General features: G+C 44.1%; 1 non-coding gene across 1 annotated transcript; it reads right to left on the bottom strand.

Annotated features, from left to right (window-relative positions):
* Window positions 1–9,724: 9,724 nt before the first annotated feature.
* On the bottom strand, window positions 9,725–9,796 carry Trnaa-cgc (transfer RNA alanine (anticodon CGC)). Its single transcript has one exon. It is a non-coding gene; the product is annotated as a tRNA-Ala (tRNA).
* Between the last annotated feature and the right edge of the window lie 213 nt (window positions 9,797–10,009).

Genomic DNA, 10,009 nt, shown 5'->3' with positions numbered 1-10,009 from the left:
TTCTAACTGGAGTGAGATGAAATCTTAGACTAGTTTTAATTTGCATTTGTCTAATAGCTACAGATGTTGAACATTTTTTCATTTATTTGTTGACCGACTATATTTCTTCTATGAAATGTCTGTTCAGTTCCTTTGCCCATTTATTGTTTGGGTTATTTGGGTTTTTTGGTGTTAAGTTTTTGAGTTCTTTATATACCCTGAAGATTAAGACTGTATCTGAGGTGTGTGTTTTAAAGATTTTTCTCTCATTCTGTAGACACTGTCTTCACTTTCTTGTTTCCTTTTCTGAGAAGAAACTTTTTAGTTTGATATTGTCCCATTTGTTGATTCCTGATTTTACTTTTTGTGCTTTAGGAGTCTTGTTGAGGAAGTTGGTTCCTAAGCCAACATGATACAGAGCTGCACCTACATTTTCTTCTAGTAGGTGCAGGGTCCCTGGTCTAATGCCTAAGTGCCTGATCCACTTTTGTGCAGGGTGAGAGATAGGGGTTAAATTTCATTCTGCTTCATATAGATTTTCAGTTTTCTTAGCACCATTTGTTGAAGAGGCTATCTTTTATTTTTTATAGTGCCGTTGTCAGTATGAGATAACTGTATTTATGTGGGTTTGTCTCTGTGTTTTCTAGTCTGTTCCATTGGTCTACATGTCTGTTTTGGTGCCAATACCATGACATTTTTGTTACTTTAACTCTGTAGTATAACTTAAGGTCTGGTATTGTGATGCCTCCTGCTTCACTTTTCTCACTAAGGATTCCTTTGGCTATTCTGTGCCTCTTATTTTTGTAAATGAATTCCAAGACTGCTTTTTCTATTTCTATGAAGAATATCATTGGGATTTTAACAGGAATTGTATTAAATCTATATAGTGCTTTTGGTAGTATAGCCATTTTGACAATGTTAATTCTGCCTATCCAAGAACATGGAAGATTTTTCCATTTTCTAATATCTTCTTCAGTTTCTTTCTTTAGTGTTCTGGAGTTTTCTCATTGTGAACTCTGTCAGCTCTTTTGTTAGATTGATTCCCAAATATTTTTTTTTTTTTTTGAGGCAATTGTGAATGGGTTAGTTTTCCTAATTTCTCTTTCAGATGATTCATCATGGTTTATAGGAACACAATTGATTTATGGGTGTTAATTTTATATCCTGCTACTTTAATTCATTTATTAGATCTAGACGTTTTATGGTGGAGTTTTTTTGAGTCTTCTAAATGTAGAATCATGTCATTGGTAAGTAGGGATGGTTTGGATTCTTATTTTTCTATTCATATCCCTTTAATTTCTTTCTTTTGCCTAATTGCTCTGGCTAGAGTTTCAAGGACTAGGTTGAATAAAAGTGGTGAAAGAGGGCATCCTGTCTTGTTCCAGTTTTCAGAGGGAATGCGTTCAGTTTTTCTCTATTTAGAATGATATTCCCGGGCTGGGGATGTGGCTCAAGCGGTAGCGTGCTGGCCTGGCGTGCGTGCGGCCCAGGTTCGATCCTTAGCACCACATACAAACAAAGATGTTGTGTCCGCCGAAAACTGAAAAATAAATATTTAAAAATTTCTAAAAAAAAAAAAAAAATAGAATGATATTCCCAGTCCTCTTTCTTTTTTATTTTTGGTACCAGGGATTGAACTCAGGGTCATTTAACCACTGAGCCATATCTCCAGCCCTATTTTGTATTTTATTTAGAGACAGGGTCTCAGGGAGTTGCTCAGTGCCTCGCTTTTCCTGAGGCTAGCTTTGAACTCACGATCCTCCTGCTTCAGCCTTCTGAGCCACTGGGACTACAGGCATGCGACACCACGCCCAGATCCAGTCTTCTTTCTTTACATGTGAATTCATTTGTGTGTAAGTGTGTGTACCTCATATGTAACTATATTTATACACATTGTAGCTATATTTATACACATATAATACATATATAATACACATCTATATACATACAAAGTTAAACATTAATGGGATCATGCCAGGAGCAATGGCACATGCCTATAATCTCAGGGGCATTGGAGGATGAGTCAGGAGAATTGCAAGTTCAAAGCCAACCTTAGCAACTTAGCGGGGCCCTAAGCAACTTAGTGAGATCCTGTCTCAGAATAAAATTATAAAGGGCTAGGGATGTGGCTCAGTAGTTAAGCACCCCTGGATTCCATCCCTGATACCTAAAAAAGACAAGAAAAGAAAATTAATGGGATCACAATGAACATAATATAACTCATGACATCTATTTGCATTAGAGCTTGTGTGGATCTATGCAGTTCTTTTCTAATGATAGCATAGGAATACATCATAGTTTCTCTAATCATTACATCCTTGCCAAATATTTAGGTGGCACATCATGATATTACCAATAATTCTATTCTGAGTGTCTTTGTCCATACATGCTATGTTCATGAGCATCTTTTTGAGATATGTTTTTCTCACTTTATCCTGAAAACATCTACTCTGTGAGATAGGTATTATTTTCATCATCATTTTATAGATAAAGAACTAAGCACCATTATCCAGAGAGTGATAAGGTAACTTCCATTTGACACAGTACAACATGGTAAGGGTGTGGAATTGGAATGCTGTTTCCTGCTTTGTGACCTAAGACAAATTACTTAACCCCTCTGTGCTTCCAGGGTCTCATCTGCAGAATGGAAGGAATAATAACTGCACCTACTTTATAAAGTCTTTGTGAGGATAAAATGAGAAAATCCATGATAGCATTTGAGCGTTAGCTGGCACATTGCAGATACTCAATGTATACCAGCTATCATCAATATTAGAGAAAAGTATGCAGATCTAGAGTAGCTAAAACATACAGTAACAAATGCAGAAAGTTCAGTAAATCCTCCACATCTGATTGCTGTAATTTTGTGAAAACTGCATCTACTCATGAAAAAGATTTACAGGAAATATGTGAAAAGAATTTCCTCGTTGGGGTGATGGGACTATGTGTGACTTTTTTGTATTTTTACGTCATGCTATAATTTAAAAAGAGAGAGGAAAGGAAAGGAACTAAACTCTGACTTTGGACTTTGCCCTGGAGGATGTGAAAGAGCTCTCTGAAGGCCAGGCCTCGCCTCTGAAGAACGAGCTAGGATCGCCTGAGCCAGGCAGGCTCGGGTGGTCTGCAAGGGCTGCCTGGTGGTGGCTCGTCTCCCTGGATCACAAATGCTGGCGCTCTGTCCCCTTGACCACCCTTCTCTTCAGCTGGCATTTATAGAGCGCCTCCTGTGCACCATACACTAGGTGATGATAGCGAGCGGAGAACAAGAGCGTGAGCCTGATTTATAGTGAGGAACTTAGATAATAAAAGAAAAAAAAAATTAAACAAGAATGATCAGATAGCAATAAGTGCCAGGCAGGGAGTTAAAATACAGACTGTGGTAATGGCTGACGGTGTGGCTGCTTGGGTCTGGGAGTCAAGGAAGGCTTCTCCTCGGAGGTGGCACTTCTGCTGATGAAAAGCAAATGATGTTTCTAGAAGGAGGACGTGAGTCAGCTGTGTTGAGTGTCACCAAAACGTCAATGTAATGAGGACTAAGAGGTGACCATTGGGTTTGGCAATAGAGAGATGAGATCCATTGCGGACATGGGGCTATACAAAGCATAATTGGAATCCAAATAGGATTGGATCTGGATTTTAGCCTCACCACTTACTAGCTGTGTGATCTTGGATGTGTTACTTAACCTGTCTATAAATGTGGATAATGACATTCACATTCTCTTTTTTTTTTTTGTGGTGGTGGTGGGGTACCAGGGATAGAAACCAAGGGTGCTTAACCACTGAGCTACATCCCTAGCTCTCCCCCACTTTTATTTTGAGGCAGGGTCTCTATAACTTAAAGCCTTGCTAAGTTGCTGCGAGTCGCTGAAGCTGGTTTTGAACTTGCAATCCTCCTGCCTCGGCCTCCTGAGTTGCTGGGATTACAGACATGCGCCTCCAGACCTGGCCTGGGATTGTTGTAAAGTTTAAGTGAGATAAAGTTTGTGAAACCACACAGCACTTAGTAGACACGCAACACACTGTCTGTAGACAGCTGGAAATCAGGGAAACTTGAGGCACTCCCTGGAAAGAGGTCTTGTGCTTCCTCCGGGTTCTGTTTTTAAAGGCTCAGCCATGCTCAGCAAAGACCTGGTTACTGACCCAGGGGCCTGAGGATTTGGGTGGCTGCCTCGGCCTAAGTGGGAAAGGAGGGCAGCTGTGATCTCCTCTCGCTCCTGGCTTGACCTCAGGCAGCCTTGCTGGGGAAGTATCAGGTCAGAAGGTTTCAGAGCAGCCAGACCCGGAGCTCACTGCTATTCAGTTCTGGACTGAGCAGGATGGATTGAGGCTAAGGGTAACTAACTTTGTACCCAAAACCTTAAACTGTGGGCCCTGAGCAGAACTGCCCCTGTGATTTGGACAAGTTGCTGAGAAGTCCTAGACTTTGCGATAAGAAGACCAGGGTTCCTCTAGACCTTGATTAGGAAAAAATGGAGTCAGCACAGGTGGGGATCCCATTTCATGGCCATCTTTATGCTCTCTTCTTTTAAAAATGTCACTGGGACTATGGAATAATGGAAGACCAAAACCAGAGGTCACCCTCTACAGGACGGTCAGCAGGTGTTGGGTTTAGTCCTTATCCCATATGATCAGGTCCAGAATCATTCAGTTCTTAGTCCCAGAAAAAAAGGTTACTGGGGACAGCCAGGGGCTGGATAGAGAAACCCTTCCTCAGAGGTGGAAAGGCTGGTGGGTGGCTGGAAGCAGAGAGCCCCGGGGACAAGGAGGGTAAATAATGGCATGTGTATGGCTGCTCCACCCCCCAGAGTCCATGGGAGACACTGCTAATCTGCCACAACTCATTCCCAGGAGACCTAAACCCAGGCCTAACCTAAACCTGAACACAATCAAGATAGAGCTCCATGCGGCTAACTCACTTGGCCTTGGCCCTAGAGGACATATTTGGTAAATGTTCTTGAACTTGGACAATTGTACTACTGTCTTGGAGTGGCATTGGATTACCTTTTTTATAGTGTGTGTGAGGAGCTCTGTGGTGTTTTAGTAGCATCTTATAGCACGGGACCATCTTCTGCCAATCTTCATTATGTTAAACTGATTGTAGGAGATGATGGGGCTTTGGAATTCAACTTCTGTGGGCATCTAGAGCAGTTCTTTTCCACTTTTGCTGTGCACCCGATCTGGGGAAATGCACAACCCAGGGCAGTAGGCCCGGAGAAGGGCCAAGATTTTATGCTGCCCACAAGCTCCCAGGAGGTACTGGGCAACCCAACCTCATGCACCCTCCGGATAGCCAAGAACGGATCACCTTAGGCTTTTCTCACTGGAGAAGACAGGAACATTTCAGGCAACAGGAGCCTAATGGAGGTGACTCTCCATTGCAGACCCGTGTTATGAAACAGACAAGAAGCTTGAAGAAACTCTTCACGCCAAACTCCCATTGCCTTGTGTGCAAATGACTGCTCATGGCCAGGGAAGGCTGGTGGCGGCTGGGCCTTGTCACCTGAAAGAAGTCAGGAGATGGTCTTCACATTGATAGCTTCAGGTTTTCGAGGCTCACGGGCCATCTTCAAACCACAGTCAACCAACCAGCAAGAACATCTGTAGCTGACTTCTTAGTTAGTGAGCCCTCTGTTACACCAGTCTCCTTGCCAGAGAGGAGAAATAGGTGTACAAATGAGTTGTTTGGGGCTCTTTCCATGCACATATTTCATACCAGGCAAAACTGTGGCTAGATTTAATGAACACTCAGGTAAGTGTGTAAAGGCAAACACAGAGGGGACTGCCCGAGAGTAGCTACCACCACCTGGACATGGGCCTCCTTCACTTAGGACTGTGTCAACAAAGAAGCAGCCACAGCTTGAGGAAAAGACAGAGGGGTGGGTGTGGTTACTTCCTCTGTGACACTGGGCAGATTACTCGATTTCTCTGAATCTTGTTTTTCTCATCAGGAAAATACAATCTCCTTCAGGGCTAATGTCAGAATTCAATGAGGCAATGGATGTACACACAAGCACCCAATATAAGGCCTGTCTTGTCCCTGGTAGTCGTGGATGGTGGCTCCCTTCCAGGCTCCACCATGCACCTTGCTCTAACAGGCTGTCCCTGCTGACCACGAAAAGCATTTCAAAAGAGCCACTGACCTCCCCTGTCTCGGCTGGACCACCTTCCTCTTTGGTTCCCCTGGTAGTATACCGCCCAGATGGAGCCGGGGGATAGGAAACCTAAAGTCCTCAAGTATAAACAGAGATAGCGAGGCCCACGCCCAGGCTTCTGTGAAGATCCATGAAGCCCTCCATTTGGTGTGTGAACAACAGTCCCAGTTAATATCTGACGTCCTGGAGTTTGGCTTAACATGGGAGTCCTCTCCAGGGTCCTCGGTTGGATGATAAAGTATCAACTTACCAGATTGAAGGGACTCTGCAAATTACCAGTGTATGTTGCATTAGTGTTTGCAAGTTACTGTCACTCACTGTAGGCTAAGTCAGAGAAAGGAGTCAGAAGGGTTTTCTCTTTGTCCCTACTATTTGAACAGGCCCCTTTATGCAATCCTTGCCTTGGGAGGGGCGGGGGCAAGAGCAAATGCAGAGATTTTTTGGTGACTGGGACAAGCCTCAGGAGCAGGAAGCGTTGCTGACTGGGAGAGGAGCACCCTCCTGGGGCCCACCCTACCCCTGTGTGCCTTTGGCCACCCGGCTCTCTTCCAGCTCTGCATTGTGACTATTGACTCACTCCCAGGCAGGTCCAGACCTGTGCTCAGACGGTGCGTGGAGAACCTCCTCTGTCCCTCTGTCAGAGAGGACCACAAACATCGTCCTGCGAATGGGAAGCCCACAGCGGCCCCTCAGAGGCCAGACCCCAGCTGGGCCTCATGGGTTGCTCAAGCATCTCTTCTTCCTCCCTCTTTCTCTCCTCTCTCTCTCTCTCTCTCTCTCCCCCCCCCCCTTATGGAAGCTATTCTGAGATTGAGCCATGCTCCGGAATAACTGGGTCAGGTCAGGCATATGCAGGAGTGGGACACCATGGGACTGCGGAGGTGACTGTGTGCCAAGCAACGGCCAACACACCATTCATTAGCCAAACAGGAAAATCTGGAACATCTACACACAGACTACTCAGCAACCCTGTGCTGACTGGATCAAGGCCAGCTCGCTCTGAAAGGAGAGCTTCACCTTATGTGAATGTATGGAAACGTCACAACAGAGCCTATTATTCCGTACAATGAATATGCACTAGGAATTATAATTAAAAAAAAAAAAGAAAAAGATTTTCATCATCCAGTCCCTGTGAACGCCTCATCCTCACGTTCCGAAACACACCTCAATCTTTAGTCAACTGGACCTTTCAGGATCCCCCTCAAAGATTCGGGTGTGCCTGCTGCTAGAACTTTCCATACTGCTCTTTCTCCCTCTGTTCCCTGTGTCCCCCCGCCCAACTCCTGCTGTGTCATCTGCTTCTCTGACAAGGTTTCCCCGGCCCTCTCAGACAGAGCTAGTTATTTCTCTTTCTCTCCTCCCAAAGCACAACACGTAAATGTCCATTCATGCTTCACAGCTCTGCCTCCCAACTTGCTGGACGGAGCTGCTCTTGGGAGGAGCCACATTGTACTCATCTTTGTGTGTTTAGAGCTCATCACAGGATTGAGCTTGTGTGACATTCCTAGTAAACGTCCATCAAATGGATGAATGGCTGACTGAGCCATGGCAAGAGAGTTGGCTACGGGGTCAAGACACCTTGATTGATGACCTGGCTCTGCCAGTGAATGCTGTGTGATCTTGGCCAGGTCACGAAACCTCTCGTAACCTCACATGCCTCACCCTTAGAATGGTAATAGCAACACCCAGGCTACCTACCTCATAGGGCCTCGGTGGAAATCCGGTGACATAATTTATGGGGACGCATCTTGAACGCTGAAAGGGGTAATGCGCACATCCCAACCCCACGAGGCCTGTTGGACTGGCTGCCTCCTACCTCTCTCTCCTAAGCAAGGTGAGAGTTGGCAAGGGAGGCCTCCTGCTCACCAAACTCGCCAAAAAACTGTCAGCAAAGGCATCTCGCAAAGCAAGCCCAAAGACAGATGTATGTGCTTATATGGAAATGTGTTTTTAACCAATATAACACGAGAATGGAATTCTTTTTTCTCCACATCCAGCCTTGATAGCTAATTAATTCCACCTGGAGGAAGGAGCCAGGCATTGAGCAAGGAAGAGTTCTTATTTCCATGTTTGGGAAAGAATTTCCAGTAGCGCTCTCATGTGGATCAGGGGAATCAAAGAGGATCAACCAAGTCACTCGTTTTAAAAGATCTCAAAGATAATTGAATCTGATCTCATCATTTCACTAGCCATCCAGGAAGGGGACAGGATTAGCTTAAGAAACGTAAATGGCAGAATTGGGCATGACCCCTGACCCCCTTTCCACAGCTCTTTCTCCTACAGACCAAGTCTCCTGACCCCAGACTGTCATGACATTTCTTTTTTTAAAATTTATTCTAATTAGGTATATATGACAGCAGAATTCATTTTGACTCATTGTACACAATTGCAGCACAACTTTACATTTCTACGGCTCTACATAATGTAGCATCATACCATATGTGCAGTCATACATGTACCTAGGGTAACAACGTCTGTCATGACATTGCTTAACCAGTCTATTGGAGGCTGTTAGGTTGAACAAGTGAGGGCAAAGTTAATTATCCAAGGAAATACCCTCACTGTGGGCGTCAGTCTCTTCTCAAAAAATATTGTGCCCAAAGGAACACTGGAATTGATGACCTTTAACACCTTCCTGCCTTCTTCCTAGTGATCCTCTTTCTCAGGTCTCAGATGGTTTTGAAACAGTCATCATCTCCTTAACAAGGTATTTCCTTTTTTTTAATTTATTTTATTTTTTAAATACAGAACACAGTGGAATGCATTAAATTCTTATCACACATATAGAACACAATTTTTCATATCTCTGTTGTATATAAAGTATGTTCACACTAATTCATGTATGCATACATGTACTTTGGATAAGGATGTCCATCACATTCCACCATCCTTGCTAATCCCCTGCCTCCTCCCTTTCCCTCCCTCCCCTCTTCCCTATCTAGAATTAATCTATTCCTCCCATGTTCCCCCTCCCTACCCCACTATGAGTCAGCCTCCTTATATTGGAGAAAACATTTGGCATTTGTTTTTTTTTGGGGGGGGGGTTGGCTAACTTCACTTAGCATTATCTTCTCCAATGCCATCCATTTACCTACAAATATCATGATTTTGTTCTCTTCTATTGCTGAGTAAAATTCCATTGTGTATATATGCCACATTTTCTATATCCATTCATCCACTGAAGGGCATCTAGGTTGGCTCCACAGTTTAGCAATTGTGAATTGTGCTGCTATAAACGTTGATGTGGCTATGTCCCTGCAGTGTTCTGTTTTTATACCTTTGGATATAATCCGAGGAGAGGAGTAAGCTGGGTCAAATGGTGGTTCCATTCCCAGATTAACAAGGTATTTCTAAGTTGTCTCTGATGCACTGAGTCTCTGAGGAGATGCTGAGTGCTGAGATACAATTCCCAAACTGCAGTGGAGGGTGCTATGGACCACTCCTAGGAAAGCAGTTTTCCAGCCCCCTGACCCTGCTACCAACTCGCTGTGTGATCTTGACAAGGCATTTCCTTCCTTGTTGAGGCTTTTTTTTAATATACATATTTTTAGTTATACATTGACACAATACCTTTATTTTGTTTACTTATTTTTATGTGGTGCTGAGGATCCAACCCAGGGTCTCTCACGTGCGAGGCGAGCGCTCTACCACTGAGCCACACCCCAGCCCCCTTGATGAGGCATTTTCAAGTCTGTAAGCAAGGCTAAACTCCTCCCCAATTTCAGGTCAATTAAATCATCTGGGACCCTCCATAACTATCCGACAAGACCAGGATGTTGCATTAGATTCATTTTCTTATCTAAAATGCCATGTGTAACCCAAGTTAGGCAAAATAGCGTCCTCAGATGGGAGCCAAGTGCTGGGCCACAATCCTGCTC

The sequence above is a fragment of the Callospermophilus lateralis genome, chromosome 2, assembly GCF_048772815.1.
Source record: "Callospermophilus lateralis isolate mCalLat2 chromosome 2, mCalLat2.hap1, whole genome shotgun sequence".
Taxonomy (NCBI): Eukaryota; Metazoa; Chordata; class Mammalia; order Rodentia; family Sciuridae; genus Callospermophilus; species Callospermophilus lateralis.
Note: the sequence above shows the minus strand (reverse complement) of the source record. Positions and strands in the feature narration are given on the sequence as shown.